The sequence below is a fragment of the Protopterus annectens genome, chromosome 5.part1 (genome assembly GCF_019279795.1).
Source record: "Protopterus annectens isolate FY-2018-M chromosome 5.part1, PAN1.0, whole genome shotgun sequence".
Taxonomy (NCBI): domain Eukaryota; kingdom Metazoa; phylum Chordata; order Ceratodontiformes; family Protopteridae; genus Protopterus; species Protopterus annectens.
The window spans coordinates 620,568,478-620,589,808 of record NC_056736.1 but is presented as its reverse complement, the minus strand read 5'-3'; positions in this window follow the sequence as shown (position 1 = coordinate 620,589,808).

Sequence of the window (21,331 nt, the reverse complement as noted above, 5' to 3'; positions counted from 1 at the left end):
CTGATCTAGACCCTCCTGAATGATATCTACATCACTTTGGGATTCAGTGATTGCCCCCAGTTTGCAGTTGTTGGCAAACTTTGTCATCCAGAGGCCTTCCACATTAGCCTTGACTTCAGAGAACAATATTCTGAACAGATGTGGTCCCAGCACTGAGCACTGTAACACGCTGCTAGTAATTGGCCTGTTGCTGGATTTGGATTCACCCACTTTAACCATGTGTGTCCTGTCAGAGAGCCAGTTGCCTAACCATCTGGTGATATGGGATTTATGTTCAGTTTTATGAGTTTATTTATAATACCTGAGTGAGGAATTGTGTCATATGCCTTGGCCAGGTCAAGGTAGGTGATATGTACTGTTTTACCCTCATCCATGACCTTAGTGACTTTATAAAAGAAATTGCCAGATCCAGTAAGCATGACTTGCCCTTGACAAAGCAGAATTGGGTCAGCTCAAGTGTTTGGGTGTTTCTTATGTCATTATTCATTAGAGACATGATTATTCTTTCCATGGCTTTACATATAAGACTAGTAAGACTTATGACTCTGAAAATTTCCTGCATTAGTAGATGATCTCCTTTATGTAGAGGGATGACTGTTGCTGTTCTCCACTCTATCAGGACAAATCCAGTTTGGAGGCTGTGGTTAAATAGAGATCCTAATGGGCCCAATAAGTCCTGGTTTAAGCTGTTGAAGAGGCCACCTGGTATATCATTAGGCCCCACTGAAGCCATGTTTTTAGCTTTAGAGAGCGCAGTGGCAACTTGTTCTTTGGTGATAATTGACAGCGGGGTGGTGGAGAGTATTTCCTTGGGGAGAACTGGGGGTAATGGGGAGATGACATTTTAAATGAATTTGTTGGCCAGCAGATTTTTATTATTATTGATTTTATTTAGTTTACATTTGTTGACCAGGTTAGTCCAACTGAGCTAAGTGCCCTTTTTCAGCGGAGGCCCGGGGAGAAAAGCTCCACAGTTTTACAATTTTAGTGTTAACAGTGTAAATGGGTTACAATGTATACATACAATGAAATACATTTTATTAGAAAAATATAATAGTGGAAAACATAATAAGCATACGTAAGAGAAATTATTCGATAGAAACAGTGAGAAAAGTTTATAGTGCATGTAGTTATTTTATGAGATATGAGATATGTGACATTAGAAATGGAGATAAGAGACGGAGAAGAGTTGCTACACCTGATTTGCTTTGTCCTCCTGTTGAGTATAGGTGATGCCATCTACAACTATTTCTGCACATTGTTGGGTATTAACCTTAAGACTGTGCACATAAGTGAAAAATGCCTTATGGTTATCCTTAGCTTGGAAAGGCTATTTTTACCTCAAAGTCTGCTTTCAGAGACATGACTAGTTCCCTAATTTGATTGTTTAACGAGTGACTTTTTGCAATGTTGCAAACCTTCTCTCTTACTTCTCGACAGGATTTTTTCTTTTGTTGCACAACCTATTAAAACCAAGGTTTCACCTGAGTGGCTTGTTTCTGCAGTTTGTCCTGGGTTTATTTCAGTTTGGTACTACTGTTTCTATGCAGTTGTTTATATGGTCATACAGGCCTTTTGTGTATGCCTCTGTATAGGTTTCTGAGTTTTCTGGATTAGAGAAGTTTGGAAACTAGCTATGCCATCCCTTAATAGGTTGTAACTTTCCTTAGAGAAGTTGTTAAAGGTTTGGGGGTTACATAGGGAGACTAGTTTTACCTTTATTTTAAGGGGGATCACTTTTTGATCTGATCTTACCAGTGAGGACATCACACTAGAGGGGGTGCAGCACTCTCCCATATTTATGAGTACCAGATCTAGGATATTTGTTACACCAGTGGGAATACAGATTAGTTGCTCCAGGGCATTTGAATTTACAAAGTCAAGAAATCATTGAGCTTGCATGTAAGTGGTCACGTATGCTTCCCAATTAATGGAGGCATAGTTAAAATCACCCATGAGTATGGCATGGGGTTGGATGGTGAGTGGTTCTAGTAACTTTAGGTATGATGTATGGGTTTCCTGGTTGATGTTGGGTGACCTGTAGCAAGCAAGAATATGGTAATGGATTTTTCTCATGGTTAGTTGGACATGGAGTAGCTCAAGCATGTCATATTGTTTGACCAGCCTTGAGTTTTGCTTATCCTTTATGTAGATAGATACAACTCTGCTGTTTGGTCTTTCATGTTCAGTGGGTGGACAGAATGTATGAACGGCATTATAGCCATGCACTGTCAAGAGTCCTTTCAGTGGTTTTGAACCATGTTTCAGTATCTGCATAGACATCAGCATTCTCCAGGGTGAGGAGAGCTTCCAAGGAGTGTAGTTTCTTGTTTAGGCTCCTAGCTTTGAGCAGTAAAACCTTTAGCTTGTGTGGCTTAGCTTTTATGTTGGAAAGTTTGTCTGTTTGGCAATGCCTAAAGAAGGCACTATATGGGTGGATAATGTTTTGGCCAATATCCACAAGCCCAGAGGTGACATGTAAAGACCATCCCTGGCAAAGCAGTGTGACCTGTCAACAATGTCTTCCCAGACTGACAAGTATTGGACCCCTTTAGAATGGGGTCTATATCATATCAGCGAATGCTAAAATAGCAAATGCTGATATACTGAACTTTGAAACTTTAAATTCCAAAAGCTGAAAACAGCGAAGGAACAGATCAGCACATTTTTTCCCAGGGAAAAAAATTGCTGGGCTGTTCTTCGGGCTTTGTTGTTTTCTCCACTGTGGTGTGATCTTGGAGTTGGTATATTTAAGTAGGAGGTGTTTGGGGAGGCACAGCCCCCCACATTTGGGGGGGATGAAGCCCCCCACTTAATTTTGACAGTGTAGTCTTTTTTTTTTTGGATCAGCAAATTTTTTCCCTGGGAAAAAAATTACTGATCCTTTCCTTTGCTGTTTTCAGCTTTTGGACATTTGAATTTGACATAACAGCATTTGCTATTTTTAGCATTCGCTGTTATGATATAGACCCTTAGAATGACACCAGTAGCTAAGCCAATTGTCAAAGTCTATCATTTTCTGCTGGTATTGTGGAATCATCCTGGGAGACAGTAGAATGCTGTTCAGTGTTAGGCTCATACCTGCCTGTAACACATATTCTGTGGGCTCAGTCATATCGCTTTTCATATAGTCCCAGGAGGTAGGTCTCAGGTCATTCAGACTCACATGAACTATGAGTGAGTCATACTGGTACTTGGGGGCATTTAATCAGGCACTAAACATATTTTGCTGTATTAATTCCTTTACATTTAAAGTTTTTTATTTGTAACACATTATTTTTTGTGCAATAAGTCATTTTTTTTTAAATCATAAGAAAGTCAGGTCCCAACCATCACTTTACCATTGTGATAGGTGCCATTAAAAGTTCATTTATAAAATTTGTTAATATTGCTGTGTGTCAGTTATAAGCAACTCTTAAAAAAAGAAAGTAAAAACATTAAATCTTAGGTGAACAATTGTCACAGCAGTTTGCACTAGAAAATACAGACTTTAACCCCTAAGTCCTAACAACCCAAACCCCAAATTTATTACGCTGTTTTTTTGTTGATGTCTACACCTAGTCACTAGACAGCAAAATATTAGTTACTGACAAACCAATCTTCTGTTTCTGGCAAATTTCATACATTTGTTTATAGATATTAGTGTACTGTCACCACCTGTATTTATCATAGGTTCATAGGTGTTTACTAGGCTAATGACCACTGGGCTTTTTAAGCCTAGCCATGCAACCTAAATGTATAGAAAACCAGTTTAATAAAAAGCAAAGCTTTCGGGCGTAACCCTTCTTCAATACTAATACATTCAAATACTAAACTCTAAAAGCTTAAATACAGGTCTAAAATCACATGACCAGCAGCCAAATGAAATCATGTGACTGAAAACAAATTATAAATTAAAGACATATACATATAAATATATTAAAAGATGTGTAGATACACAGTATAAAACATTTACTTTACATTATTACGTAGCTTAACTAACACAGGTTTTAAACTGACAGTGCTATTTAAACCAGGATGAGTGTCAGCAGCTAATCTCAATATCCATTCAAATTCTTTGAGCTCAAGGCGGTTGTTGACATCACCACCTCTTTCATTTGGACATAGAGCATCAATCACTCTAAACTTAAATGTATGTGTTTCACCACAAGTTTTAATATGTTTACATAGTGCATTATTGTCACAATTTCTCCTAATTTCAGAATTATGGTCTATAACACGTTCCTTAAGCTTACGTTTTTCCCACGTAAAATGAACTGCATGAGATACAGGTAGCCAAATAAACCACAAAAGTGGTATTACAAGTAGCTGTAATTTTAAAATTAAATACTTGTCCATTGGCAGGATGAGTGAAAGTATAACTACCATTCCCTAAGATATAAGCACAGGCAACACAGTTAAAGCATGGAAAAGTGCCAGTTTTAGCAGCCAATTGTGTATAACAGGGTCTATAAAAATCTTTATAACAGAGTAAACTTTTAATCGTCCTCATATTTTTATACGTAAAATGTGGCTTGGTGCCCAATATAATTTTTAGTTCATCCAATGCCATCAGAATGGGCCAGTTCCTGTTAATAATTTGTCTAATTGAACTTGACCTACCATTAAAAGTTGTGACGTACCTTATTTCATGTTGAGTAGTGGTGTTATTACACTGACTATCTGTAAGGCTTGACCTATCTTCCAAAAAAGTTGGTATAAATGATGTCTGCCTGGCTTCCATTACATCAGATTTAAGCTTGGATAATAAATTCATATCATATCCACTAGAAAAAAAGTCCTCTACCATATTATCAAGTTGTGAAGCAAATGTAGTATCATCAGTAGTTAGTCTACTTGCTCTAATAAATTGTGATTTTGCTACACCTTTAAAAACATGTGGTGCGTGCATACTACTGTGATGCGTATATCTTCCATTACTAACATCCTTTCTATAAATACTAGTGTTTAATATGCCATCATTCAATTGCAGTCTGACATCTAAAAAACATATGTTGCTATCAGACACATCCATTTTAAATTTCAAAAAATTTGTACTAGAATTTAAATAATCAATGAAAATATTCAGATCATCCAAAGTACCATTCCATATTAGTAGACAATCATCTACAAATCGCTGATAGAAACTAATGTTACTAAGAAATAGATTTTGTGCATTAAACAAATAATTGCATTCCCATTGGTAAAGCACTAAATTGGCGTAAGTATTTGCTACAGATGTGCCCATAGCTACGCCTGTTAACTGAAGAAACAAGGTATTATTAAACATAAACACATTGTTCCTCAGAACTACATCCATAAGGCAACAGATATTGCTAATGAGCCTATGGTCAGGACTAGGCTGAGAAGACAGAAATTCTCTAAGTAGTTCTATTCCCACATCATTGGGGATAACTGTGAAGAGGGACATGATATCAAGCGTCACTAAATAATATTTCTTGGTATTTAAATCAGTTTTTACATTATTATACCATACCCGTAGCTTTGACAATAAATCACAAGTGTCCTTTAGAATAGAACTACATTTAGGTAAATAAACTTCTAGTTGCCTATGCAAATAAACTGATATGGGTTCAGTAACCCAACCCTCCAGAGACAATCGGTCTCATGGGTGGATTTTCAGGGATTTATGAATCTTAGGGATCCCATATAAATGTGGAATCAGAGGACAAGGTACTGTAAAATAGTTAAAAAGATCAATATCTATGTCATTATTAAGCTGCAGCTCATACACAACCATGTTCACATAACTTATACAATTTTTTACATCAGTTCTAGTGATAACTTTAAAGGCAGTATCATCATTTAAAAGCAGAGAAACAGCTGAAAAATAATTATCACGATTCATCAAGACAGCCTTGCCACCTTTATCAGCTTGTTTTATAATAATGTCATTACACTGCTGTAAACTTTTTAAGGCTTTATACTCAGAGAAGCTTAAATTATATGCCTTGTTTTTAATAGGTTTTAAATAGAGTTCTCTAATCTGAAACTCGCAAATGTCATGAAAAGCCTTTAGTACAGGAACACTAACTGGCATAAAAGTGCTACTACGTTTACAACATTTTTCAGGCGCAGGAGTATTACCAAATAGCAGTCTTAAGTTGAGATTTCTAACAAAGATTTTTAATTCTGTTAGAGCAGAGACAATATTGTCACAACCATATGGTATAAATTTAAAACCTTTACTGAAAGGTGCGCTGATTGTAATTCAAAAGTGGAGAGGTTTAATACACTGTTCATTTGCGACTTACTTTGTTCAGTCCTAAAGGGCTTTGATTCTTCCTTTTGTTTGTAGATGTAATTTGTGTAGATAACAAGCCCCTCGACTTGGGGGATTTAATTCCAACTGCTTCTGGTTGTTCTAGCTGAACGCGCTTAGGTACAAAGCTAAAAGTAAGTTGCTGAGTCTTTTTTCCAGTTAGCGTATTCACGTTGTCAGCGCCATCATTCTTACTTCGTATCCTAACAGATGCGCATGCATTGTTTCTTCAGTTAACAGGCGTAGCTATGGGCACATCCGCAGCAAATACTTACGCCAATTTAGTGCTTTACCAATGGGAATGCAATTATTTGTTTAATGCACAAAATCTATTTCTTAATAACATTAGTTTCTATCAGTGATTTGTAGATGATGGTCTACTAATATGGAATGGTACTTTGGATGATCTGAATATTTTCATTGATTATTTAAATTCTAGTACTAATTTTTTGAAATTTAAAATGGATGTGTCTGATAGCAGCATATGTTTTTTAGATGTCAGACTGCAATTGAATGATGGCATATTAAACACTAGTATTTATAGAAAGGATGTTAGTAATGGAAGATATACACATCACAGTAGTATGCACGCACCACATGTTTTTAAAGGTGTAGCAAAATCACAATTTATTAGAGCAAGTAGACTAACTACTGATGATACTACATTTGCTTCACAACTTGATAATATGGTAGAGGACTTTTTTTCTAGTGGATATGATATGAATTTATTATCCAAGCTTAAATCTGATGTAATGGAAGCCAGGCAGACATCATTTATACCAACTTTTTTGGAAGATAGGTCAAGCCTTACAGATAGTCAGTGTAATAACACCACTACTCAACATGAAATAAGGTACGTCACAACTTTTAATGGTAGGTCAAGTTCAATTAGACAAATTATTAACAGGAACTGGCCCATTCTGATGGCATTGGATGAACTAAAATTTATACTGGGCACCAAGCCACATTTTACATATAAAAATATGAGGACGATTAAAAGTTTACTCTGTTATAAAGATTTTTATAGACCCTGTTATACACAATTGGCTGCTAAAACTGGCACTTTTCCATGCTTTAACTGTGTTGCCTGTGCTTATATCTTAGGGAATGGTAGTGATACTTTCACTCATCCTGCCAATGGACAAGTATTTAATTTTAAAATTACAGCTACTTGTAATACCACTTTTGTGGTTTATTTGGCTACCTGTATCTCATGCAGTTCATTTTACGTGGGAAAAACAATACGTAAGCTTAAGGAACGTGTTATAGACCATAATTCTGAAATTAGGAGAAATTGTGACAATAATGCACTATGTAAACATATTAAAACTTGTGGTGAAACACATACATTTAAGTTTAGAGTGACTGATGCTCTATGTCCAAATGAAAGAGGTGGTGATGTCAACAACCGCCTTGAGCTCAAAGAATTTGAATGGATATTGAGATTAGCTGCTGACACTCATCCTGGTTTAAATAGCACTGTCAGTTTAAAACCTGTGTTAGTTAAGCTACGTAATAATGTAAAGTAAATGTTTTATACTGTGTATCTACACATCTTTTAATATATTTATATGTATATGTCTTTAATTTATAATTTGTTTTCAGTCACATGATTTCATTTGGCTGCTGGTCATGTGATTTTAGACTTGTATTTAAGCTTTTAGAGTTTAGTATTTGAATGTATTAGTATTGAAGAAGGGTTATGCCCGAAAGCTTTGCTTTTTATTAAACTGGTTTTCTCTGCAAGTTTTCTCAACCTAAATGTATCCCATGAGTTATTATGCCTAAGAGGTTATTTTAAGGTATGTTAGTTAGGGCACTTGCCTCTGTCCATCAGACACATAGGTGTCAGACCAGGGGTGAATTTCCAATTTTTCTTTTCACTGGTCCAAGTTGCGCTTGAATAGGGTTAGTGAAGGGCTCAGCTTCACATGAATGGGAAGCCTATTCCAGAGAATGGGGATTCTCTGACATACTTACTTGTCCCTGCAACATGCCCTACTTAAGTTGCAAGCAAAGTTTAAATCCTTAGATCTAGTAGTGCTTGTGCTTTTCATTTTGCAGATCCATCACAGCAGGATCTACAAATGCCTTGTATGTTGTGTCTTTCGGCTTTTTCCCGGTTAGGGGTCGCCACACCGGAACTCTGGTCCGCTAATGATTGGTAGTTGATTTTTATGTGCCAAGTTACCAGCCCTGGTGCACAACCTTCAATGAAGGTACGCCCATTCACACATGGCTCCACGCAGAAGACACTCTAGCTGAGAATTCAACCGGACAGCGTCTTACTGTGAGGTGCCAATGCTACCGCAGCACCACCACCGTGGTCTACTCGGCATAAATTGTCTGCCAACAGTCTGTAGGAAACAAGAGTATAGAGGTAGAGCTCTGAGGTGATCAGCATGGGACATTGTGATTACTCCCCGTATTCTTTTTGTGAGAAATTAATGTGGATGTTCCAGCTGTTGCATGTGCCTGGTAAGGTACATATCAAAGGGTGGCATTATACTCAATGATGGGTCTAATACCATTACTTATAAACTGAATGACATAGAATGATTTTCTTACTACCTTAGATACACTGAAAGGCAGGTTACTATCTATGAATCCCCAAGTCCCTGACCACTGTGTCTACTTTTAGGAGTGTTTTATCAATGAGGTAGTTTGCCCTGGGTGACTGACTTCCCAAAAGGTGCTGTTATGCATTTATTGTCATTGAGTTTTCAGCTATGGCTTTGGCAGCAGTCGGTTGTCTATGCTGGACCTTCCTGTAAGAGGTTAGTATCCTGGGGGATTTCTATGATTGCTCCCAGCTTGCAATCATCTGCAAACTTGGTAAGCCAGAGGCTCTGCCTATTCAACACCCTCATGATTCACTGAATATCTTAAACTTGGTTTACCTCCTAATAGCATGCAGGTCCTCCTTGATATTCCAATAGTGCCCTTTCCAACTCAACACAGCATAATGCTCATTGCACACATTTGCTTGCACTATTCAGAATTGGTTAGTAATTATCAAAACTCTTTGTATGCCTTATTAGGCATCCAAAAACTGTTAAATAAAGACAGTGTGCGCAGCTCATACACCTATTTATTCATTACAAAATTTACCGAATTCTGCAGCCAAGATTATGTTTTGTGGGAATTTAAATGCTAAGAGTCATGAAACTTTGAAGAAAGGACTCCTCATATATCTTTACTGATTTATTTCCAATAAGATTGAGGTTCAAATGTAATAAACATTGTAATATTGAAATGACATCTCCTCAGAATACTTACAGCCACGCATTCACATATTTTAGAAGGACTTACTACCTTCAGAAAGGACATCTTGATAGCTTTTTCTTTTATCTAAAATTTAATCAAGGGACTTTGGCTCTTCTGAAATTAAATAAATCAGAAATATCAGAGCAAATAGTGCACTGTATCTGCAATTCATGTTTCCTGCTATCCTTGTGATTTGCAAAACACGAGACAGTATGTACTTAATGCAGACGTTCATAACAGGGCTAGCAAAATGAGGTTAAGGACCATCAGCTCTGGTCATTTCATTGTTTGAAGAAACATCCTGTTGCATTAAACAGTAATAAGTGAAAGTATGCCATATGTATAAAAATTGCATACTAACTGATACTATCTTAACAAATCATAATATTCATTCTGGTGAAAGGGGCAATGCTGGGTTAAGATGCTAAATATTTGAACCTTAGTTTGCTCCTAGTGTGTGTGTGTGTGTGTGTGTGTGTGTGTGTGTGTGTGTGTGTGTGTGTGTGTGTGTGTGTGTGTGTGTGTGTGTGTGTGTGTGTGTGTGTCTGTGTACATATAACAAATATAGGAGCTAGTAGTTTGGAAGGTAGTGATTAAGGCTATGAGCTGCTTCCTGTAGTTCTGGGTTTGAATCCCTCAGCTTTCTTTTGCCTACTATGTAACTCTGAACAGATTACTTAACCAGCAAATGGTTCTAGTTCACCCCTGGCAAGAGCAATTCATGTTCAGTGGTCCTACCTGAGAAAAATATAAATAAAAATGGAAAAAAGTGTACATATGTGCATGCATATGTTTTTATGTAGCCGTATAGTTAAGATGATATCTGAAATTATTATCTGTTATCTGACCTTCATATTTGCTTACTACTTCAGAAGAACATCAGGCACTTCAACCTAGTCTTGCTATGTCAGAGTTATCTAACCATTTTGGGTATTCAAGTCCTACATGTTCTTCTTTACAAAGACAAGGCATTGTTGGCAATTCAGCCAGTTGAACATTACCCCCCACCCCCCATGTCTGACAGTCATTTTTTCAATGCAAGTTATAAATAATACACCTTTTTATGTTTGCATAGCTCATATGTCTGGGTGAGGGGTGTTCTCTGGAATTTTTCTATACTCTTTTAGCAATGGTTTGCATTTAATAGTCTGTGAACTGTATTCAGGCAGAAGCTGTACACACACAGAAAAACTTAGTAATTCAAGGAAGTTTTCTTATCCTTTCAAGTCAAACTTAAGGAAAAAAAACTATTTGCATTACAGCTGGATGCTGTTCATATAAAACTGTTTGCGTTACAGGTAGATGCTGTACATATAAAACTATTTGTGTTACAGGTGGATGCTGTTCGCATAAAACTGTTTGTGCTACAGAAGAATGTTGTATGTATAAAACTGTTTGTGTTACAGCTGGATGCTGTACATATAAAACTGTGCTACAGATGGATGCAGTACATACAAAACTGTTTTATAGATGGGTGCTGTACATATATAACTGTGTTACAGCTGGATGTTGTACATATACATTTTTTGTGTTGCAGGTGACTGCTGTACATATTAAACTGTGTCACAGGTGGATGCAGTACATATAAAACTGTGTTACAGATGGATGATGTACATATAAAGCTGACTCTGAGTATGAATCTGCTAGTTCTCTCCTCTTCTGCACTTTTACTAGGTTATTAGTCTAGCACTTTACTCGACTTCTTGTAGCAATTATTGTAGCACACAAAAGTGCTACCAGCACTAAACTTTCTAGAAGGAACTAGCTCCAGTACTTATTATTAATGCCCACCCCTCCAGGCATGTATAAAGGTCAGCTCCCTGTGCTTTCTTCTATTAACCTGGTGAACTTGGGCATCCTGAGGCAATGTAGCAACTGTGTCATGTGCACTGACAACCCTCTCCTCTTTCCTCCCAACACTCAGACTTGCGAGAGATGAACTTATATATCCAAATTGGAAGTCACAGACTCTTCAGCCAACATCCCGGAATAGCTGGTCGTGAGGAGAAGGTCAACACTTGCACCACACCACATGGAACACATAGCCCTCCAGAACACACACATAAAAACATAAACCACACACCCAACTTCGCGGAGGCTCTCAATAAAAATCTACTCAAACAGCAGAGACCTCCAAGGCAGAAATGCACTTGACTACCACAACACAACACTAATCATGAGACACATAACTCTCCTAAACAGTGTGCCACTCAACCAAAGCCCCTAAGGCAAAACAGCATGCCCAACACACTAGTCATAGATGACTCGATAGTGAGGCACACTGATGTCCCACTCACTAGGTTGAATAAGGAGAAAGTAATAGTCATCTGCCTGTCAGGTACCAGGATCCCCCACATAACGCATGCACCCAGGTCCCTCAACAACAGGTACAAATATGACTCTGTCATTGTACATGTGGGTGCGAATGAGCTAAGACATACTTACCTGGACTACATGAAAAGAGACATAGAGGAGCTCTTGGATTATGTAGCCCAGGTGGGTATGACCCTAGTCCTGAGCAGCCTCCTACCATCACCCAGAGTGATACCACATTGCAAGCAGAAAATGATTGATTTCACAACTGGCTAAGCTTTTGATGTCATTCTAAGGGGATCCGGTATCTGTCTGCCTGGGATGACGTGATTGACAGACCTCAATTCTTTGCCAGCGATGGCTTGCATCTGTCACCCCTGGGCTTCTGGATACTGGCCAAAGCTCTTGCCACCTCTATAGTGCCTTTTTTTAGGTGGTGTTCCAAAGACCAAATTACCACTGTAACAGCTACAAACAAATGCAATCTGAGGGTCATGCTGCTCAACGCTAGAAGTTTAAATCTCAAAATGCACTCACTCAAAGCACTCCTTAAAATGGAGGACATCGACTTTTGTGCTTAAAAGAGACCTGGCTCAAAGCAGCAGAAAGCACCCCTGCACTACCAGGATATAACTTATTCTACACCTTTTGGCCCCAGAACTTGGACTGAACCTCCAATGGCGGTGGTGTTTCCATATTTATAAAGGATGCATACACCACCAGACTGGTAGTCCAACATAACGTATCAGAGATACTTCAGTTGCAGCTTACATTGGGTAAGACAGCGATTCAGGTTGTAGCCTGCTATAGGTACCCAACCACATCCCAAGACTCATACTCCACATTCCTAAGCACACTGGAGAATATTAGGGTTCAACTTAACACTCTCATACTGGGCGACTTCAACTACCCCTGCATTAACTGGAAAAACTACTCATGTACCAACGCACTTGCCCAAAGTTTCCTGGAATTCATTACTTCCAGTGCCCTGGATCAACTCATTCTTACCCCCACAAGAGGTAGCAACATCCTTGACCTGGTCATTACTAACATGGGTGACCATTGCTCTGCACCAATAGTCAACTCCTCCCTGGTTAGATCCGACCACAACAGACTAATCACCTTGAAAATCCCCCCCCCCCCCGCAAAGGTAACCACCATGAAAAACTTCTCCAAAGAGAACTTTGGGCTCCTAAAGACAGAGGTAGCTAACTTCATGGCACCAATGTAAATGGAGAATAGTTGCATGACTGCTGAATCATACACCAATGCACTATATGAACACGTACACAAATGCATGGAAATTGCCATACCCAATAGAACCAAGACACTCTCCTCTAAAAAAAGGAAGCCAATCTGGTGGTCCCCTGCCATAAACAAACTCTACAACAAAAGGAGGAAACTGATGTGGAATAAGGTGAAGTTCCAAGGCTGGAAAAACTTCCTTATCAGCCTCAAGAAAAAGTTGAGATCCCTCACCAAATCCTCTAAAGCTAACTTTGAAAACAGAATTGCAGCAGATAGTAAAGACAATCACAAGTCCTTCGATAGTTATGTAAAAAATCTCCATGGCAATACCCAGATTTGCTCTGAGCTACTGCACAATGGTACCTTCTATACCGAGCCAACAGATATTGCCAATATACTGGCTGACAGATTCAGTGCCAACTTTACCTCCCCCCCCCAAAGGACCAATCACAATGCCAGTAGATTGCCAGGCACCCAGTATTACTGTTGCACAGGTTAAAATAGCACTGTCCAAGGCCAAGAATACAGCTTCTATGGGACCTGACAATATCCCTGGCTGTATTCTACATGAACTACAGAGCGAACTGTCATGTCACCTCTGTGCCCTGTTCAATCACAGCCTCACCAAAGGCTTTGTCCCTACTGAATGGCGCACTGCTACAGTCATCTCTCTCCACAAAGGAGGAGTGACTACAAACCCTGGGAACTGTCGTCCCATTAGCTTGACAAGTCTGATATGCAAAGCAATGGTACTAATCATCATGGACCTAATAAACAAGGAGATAGGGAATTTCAAAACTCTGGATCCCACACAGTTTGGTTTTTGTGAAAGGTAGATCATGCCTGCTCAACTTGGTCATCTTCTTTGAGTCAGTCACCAGAGCTGTGGATGAAGGCAAGGTGGTTCATGCAAGCCTACCTTGATCTGGCCAAGCCATTTCATACCATTCCCTACTCAGGAATTATAGAAAAACTCACTAAGATAGGTATCAACCCCTGTATCACTAGGTGGGTTGCAAACTGTCTTACAGATAGAACCCACAGTGTGAAAGTAGTTGACTCCAAGTCAGACTGCAGACCAGTCACGAGTGGAGTCCCAGAGGGTTGGGTCCTGGGTCCTCTCCTGTTTGGTATCTACTTTTCTGAAGTCCAGGCCAACACGAAGGGACTCTGGCTGACTAAGTTCACAGATGATTGCAAGTCGGGAGCTATTATTAACTCACCAAGTGATGTTGACATCCTGCAGAAAGGCCTCTCTGAGAGCAACGACTGATGTCAGAACCATGGCCTTTAGCTCAATGCCAAAAAAAAGTGTTGTCATCTCCTTTGGGAAAAACCCAATTCCCATGAACTATGATGGTAGTCCCCTGAATGCAGAAGGCATTATAAGAGATCTGGGAACACAGGTTGACAGCAACCTCTCTTTTGGCCACCACGTTGCCACTGTGGTCAGAAAGTCCTATGTGGCACATCTCATTACTAAGGGTTTTGCATTCCTGGAAGAAAGAGGTCATGGTCTCCCTCTACCTTTCCCTCATTAGGCCACTCATAGAGTATAATGCTCCATTTGGCATGTACCTCACTAGACACCTGCAACAACTGGAGAAGCCGCAAAAGTACCTCACAAAGAGGATCCTTAGCCTTAAGCACCTGTCCTATATGGACAGACTAAAAAAAATTCCAACTATTCTCTGTCTCATATCGCCTACTTAGAGGCAATCTCTGCTTGACTTACAAAGCTATGTTTGACCCAGCTCTGTTTGAAATGCTACATCTAAAGAAATCCCAATCCCTCCACACCACATGCTCCAGAGACCTCAACTTCATTACCACAACCAACAGAACGTGCTGGAGGGACAGGTTCATAACCCAGAGACTTTCCATGCTATGGAATAGATTTCCCATACATGTCAAACAGAGCACCTCACTGGCCCTCTTCAAGAGAAATCTTGCTGAATGGATGGGAAATAGAAAATTCACCCCAGGGATCTCTCCAGTGGCTCTACTTGACAGACAGAGGCACTGGGAACTAAGATCGAGTGGCACGATGCCAGGGTAATCCTATGGGCTAGGCTTGTAAAGGCTCCAGGGCCATTAGCCTAGTACACACCTATGAACCTGTGAACCTATGTGGCACATCTCATTACTAAGGGTTTTGCATCCAGGAAGAAATAGTTCATTGTCTCCGTCTACTCTTCCCTCATTAGGCCAGTCATCGAGTACAACGCCTCATTTGGCATGTACCTCACTAGACACCTGCAGCAACTGGAGAAGCCACAAAGTACCTCACAACGAGGATCCTAGGCCTTAAACACTTGTCCTATATGGACAGACTCAAAAACTCCAACTATTATCTGTCTCATATCGTCTACTTAGAGGCGATTTCTGCTTGACTTACAAAGCCATGTCTGACCCAGCAAATTGCATCTACTGTTCTATTTAAACAAAAACTCAGAGTCTACCTTAAAAACCACTGGATATGTCCCTGCTCTAAGCCTGATTAAAAATTTGTTTTTCTCCTCCTCATGGCTATTGTCTATTTTTCTGACAGTACATATCTCTTATAAATCTGTACTCTCTTTCTATTATTGTCTCTCTTTTCCTTGGTTTTATGCTTTCTCTTCATGGTTCTAAAGATGAAATAATGTTTAATATGTTGTTTAATACCTTTACTCTGTTGTTAATTATCTTGTCTAGGAGTTAAAAGTCCTATGTCCTACCAGATTTTAATCTGTTATTTTTTTGCTATATGGTATCTGTCTTCTCTATATGTGGAGCTTTTCTCCCCGGGCCTCTGCTGAAAATGGAAATATATCCAGTCAGACTAGCCTGGTTAACAAATGTAAAATAAATAAATAAAATAAATAAATAAGTATAAAATTGTGTTATAGGTGGATGCTGTACTTATAAAACTGTTTGTGGTACAAGTGGATGGTGTATATATACAACTGTATTATAGATGGGTGCTGTACATATAAAACTATTTGTGTTACAGATGGATGCTGTACATATAAAACTGTTACAGCTGGATGCTGTTCATATAAAACTATTTGTGTTACAGATGGATGCTCTACATATAAAATTGTGTTACAGATGGATGCTGTACATATAAAACTGTGTGACAGGTGGATGCTGTACATATAAAACTGTTTGTGTTACAGCTGGATGCTGCACATATAAAACTGTTTGTGTTACAGATGGATGCTGTACATATAAAATTGTGTTACAGATGGATGCAGTACATATAAAACTATTTGTGTTAATAGCTAGATGTTGTACATATAAAACCATTTGTGTTACAGCTGGATGCTGTACATATAAAACTGCTTGTGTTACAGATGGATGCTGTACATATAAATCTGTTTGTTACATGTGTATGTTGTACATATAAAACTGTGTTACAGCTGGATGCAGTACATATAGTTTAGTACAATAATGTGTGCTTTGATAGTTTTCTGCCTAATAACTGTAAGGATATAAGGGGATCGTTTAAAAATGTGTACAGAAGTAATACAACCGATCATTTCCCATTATTGGCTGGTCATTCACTCAGTAGTGCAACCTCCTCCCTACACTGCCCAACCTCCTCTCTGACTAGGGTATGATATCTGACTTTGGGCAACATATGCAGCTGTGCTGCTACTGAGACTTTGTTTAAAGCCAAAGAAGGTACTCTGGCAGTACAAGCCTACAGTGCCTTCCACACATTTAGACAAACAACAGCACAGAGAGGAGCAAGGTGTCTTGATTTACATTAGCATTAAATACAACTCCAGGTTGGTAAAACAGGATAATGCCCTGGAGTTCATCCACATCCAGGTCTCCACAGAGACTTTAACTATCCCTCTATTGAATGCGACATGTACACTGCCTCTAACTCACAGGCACAACATTTCCTGCATTTTATCATCACAAATACCCTGGCCCAGATAGTGCTCACTCCAACCAGAGGATCAAACATATTGGGCCTAGTACTCACCAACATCGGACAGCATTGCAGCTCCAGTGTTATGTCTTAATTGGTGAGGTAGGACCACAAAGCTGTCTCCCTCAACATAAAAATTAACCTGGAAAACAAAACTAAACCTGTAACAATTAGGAACTTTTCTAAAGTAAAATACATCCTATTAGCTGACAATTTTTCAATATTCACGGTTCCCCAAAACCCAGAGAACACAGCTACCTATGTCAAATTATTTACAGAAACCCTGTAGAAACATACAAATGGCTGCATTGAGGCAGCCATACCAGAAGTAAGTCCAAATCTAACACCAAAAACAAACTCCACTGGTGGAATCCTTACCTTAACAGGGTATATAACAAAAGAAAAAAGTTGTGATCCCAAAGTCAGAAACAGCAGCTCTCATAGAGACAAGGGTTCTCTGATTCAGCTAAACAAGAAACTTACAGGTCTAATAGAGTTCAGCAAGGCCAATTGTGAGATCAGGATAGCCTCACAGGTTAAGGACAATCACAAGGCCTTCTTCAGCTGTGTCAGGAACTGTAAACGTAACACTCAGCAGTGTGCAGAACTGGTGGTAACAGCCTTCACTGATTAGGGTGACATACCGAATCTACTGGCTCATACATTTAGCTCTAACTTCACCCCCACTACCCCCATGGAATCCTTCTAGCATATCACTCCAACTATCAACAGGGAGAAGGTCCTGGAGGTACTCACTAAGGCCAAAGACACTGCTTCAAGAGGCTCCTAAATGGCCTAAAACATGTCCTTGCTAGACGACATGAGGCACTTTTCAACTATAGCCTCCAAACAGGTCACATGCCAGGTGAATGGTGGGCCCCAGTGGTCAACCCTCTTTATAGGGGTGAACTATTAACTGACTGTGAGAACTACTAACCCATTACTCTGACAAGTCTAATATGCAAAGCTATGGGATGAATTATCATGGAAATGATCAACAAGGACATTGGCAACCTACAGACACTGGACCCATCCCAGTTTGACTTTGTTAAGGAAAGGTCTTGCCTACTCAACCCGGTAGACTTCTTTGAGATGGTCACCAAGGCTATGGATGAGGGCAAAATGGTCATATTGTCTACCTTGACCAGGCCAAGGTGTTTGATACAATACTCCACTCAGGTATAATTGAGAAACACCTAGACCTAGGTATAAAGCACTACATAACTCACTAGAGACTGGCTGTATCAAGAAGTCATAATCTATGAGACCACCTTCACCAGGAGACTGGTCACCAGCAGAGTGCCCCAGGGCTCCATGTTGGGCCATTCCTTTTCGGAACCAGAAAACACAAATGACAAATGCCATACTTGCCATAAACCAACCACACTTACTCCTGTTTGGCATGCAATTCTCAGAAGTCAAAGCTGATGGCAAAACCCTCTGTCTCACCAAGTTCACAGATGACTGTAGATTTTGAGCTATCATAGATTCCCCTCATAACACTTACAAGGCGGTCTAACACAAACAAATGATTGGTGCCAAAGCCATGGATTAAAACTCATTGACAAGAAATGTATTATAGTGTATTATAGTGCCCTTTGGCAAATCATCCACCAAAATGAATTGCTCCATCAATAAAACACTCCTAAGAGTTGACCCAATACTAAGGGATCTGGGAACATGTGTAGACAGTAATCTGGCCTTTGACCAACACATAGCCAAGACAGTAAGAACATAATTCTATGTTGCCCAACTCATGAGCAAGGGTATAGCATCCAAGTCCAAGGAAGTTATAGCACCACTCAACTCAGCCCTTATCAGGCCTGTCATTCAGTACAATGCTCCCTTTGGCATGTACCTAACCAAGCACTTGCGACAGTTGGAAAGTCCTCAAAGATTCCTCATCAGGAAAATCCAAGGTATGAATACCCTGTCCCACACAGATCGCCTTAAGGCCCTATCTCTGAAGTCAATCTCCTACATGATCTCTGCCTGGCAAATAAGGCATTCTCAGATGCAGCTTCAGTGGAACTCTTGAACATCTGCAAACCAAACAGCACCAGAAACACTAGAGCCACAGAACTGAACTTTCCCTGCAATGTAAACAGAACATGCTGGAGGGACCGATGTGTGTCTCAATTGATCCCGCGCTATGGAATAAGTTTCTCATCCATGTGAAGCAGAGGTCATCTCTGACCCTATTCAAACAAATTGGGATGGGAAATCAATTCACCCCGATCTGACCCCCATGTCTCTGATGGGTAGGGGTCGGCAGTAAGTAAATTAATCCACAACTAACATACCCCACACACACATAGAACCCTTAGTTACCTCCTTACTAACATATCCCATCATATAGTCTTCCAAGGAACCTGAGGACAAAATGGAGTTAGGTTGCATGACTAATTTAGTACAAACCTATGAGCTTCTGAACCTATGAGAGTTCAGCCATTCTGTACATGCAGTTCATATTGTGGAATAAATAGCTGTCTTGTACAATTTTTATATTAATAAATATTTCTGGCCTACACAATGGTCTGCATCTACTTTAAGTACTAACTAAGGTAATACAAAACTGTAAATGAAATTATGTGACAATGCAAATATTTTTTTTTGTTTGTGTATACATACATGCATTTATATACATGGAATAAATAATTGTAAGGGAACTCTCTCCCTTCTTCTCTTAGAACAACATCTAACACTGAAGCCTTCAAAATCCAACTTTTCTCTTACTTATCCTCTAAACATAAGTGCACCTGCTTACATCCTACATAAATTTACATAAATTCCCCTTGAACCCTCTACATCCTTTCTCTTTACTCTACCCTAATACTATCTTCTTTTCTTCTCTTTTTCTCTCTCGATCACTGCTTGATCAAACTATATTCTACTCTCAGTTTATGTACTTTCTCCCTCTCTACTCCTCATATGTAAATATTGTAAATAGCATGTAACCTTACACCTTCTTTTCATACAGTCAAACCTGCTACTTGAAGGAAACTACTAAATCTATTGTACCTTCCTTCCTGAATGATGTTTTTTGAAGTATACTGCGTGTATTTGCTTTTTTTTACTAACTGTATTCAATGTATGTTATTCCAAATGTATATATTTTATTACTATCTTTTACACTATGTAACTTAGATTGTATTTGCTTTGCTTTTGGAGCTTTTCTCCCCGGGCCTCCACTGAAAATGGGTACGTTCTGGCCCAGTGGACTTCCCCGGTAATCAAACTGGAAATAAATAAATAAATAAATAAATTGTAAGTGTACTCATGCATATATATATATATCTGTAATTTGCAGACATACATATGCCGACTTACATACATTTCTATATTCATACATACATTACATTTGTATTTATGCAGACATTAATGTTACTGCATAAACATTCCATATGTTTACATACAGATGCTTTGTCACCTACATGTTTTTTTTTGAAGGAATACATCCACATTTCATTTAAATGGTGGATAAAAATCAGTATGCAATCATTTTTTTATATTACAATTGTTACTGCTGCTGTGTATTGCCTTAGCTACCATTTTGAAGTATTAAATCTGAATAACATTTATACATGCCTTACGCAGTACAGCAGCATTACTGGGGGGAGAGGCTTTTTCCAGAAATAAATATTCCTATTTGTAAAAGTATCAACTCTTTCTAACTGATGAGTCTTTTGAGGTGATAACGTGTGTCATATAATGTAAGATGGGCAGGGATTATACTTCGTGGTTGTGGTGAAAACTCACATGCATATGACTCCATTTTGCTCTTTCTAAACATATTCAGCATTGAACAACACTGCTGGTGACTACTGAGGACTGCTGCAGACTCCAGTGCTTTCCACAGTGCATTCACATGAACCTGGGGCAGCTTTCATGAGTAGCTGAGACAGATTTATGTGCATAAGTGGCCGTACATGTTTGCGTATTACTACGAATCAGAGAGATAAATGTTAATGGCCCTAATTCACATCCAAATCATGTAAATGGATCTGAATTTATGTGAAAAAAGTTAACTCCATCTTATTAATTTGTGATTACTCAAGCTAGAAGGCAAATGACTTAGGAAACCGCAGACATTTTAAAGTAAGAAAATAATAAAAATATTGTAAATTAATATGAAGCATTACAAAATTATGTACAATTGTTGAGTTCACTTTAAAAAATGTTTGTTTTACTGATAGGATGGGCATATTACAATGGGTTCACTGAATACCATAAAACTGTCATTTGCAATAGATATTAATTTAGTCAGTGGAAGAAACCACACAATAACACAGTCCAAGAAGAGGCTGAAATGACAC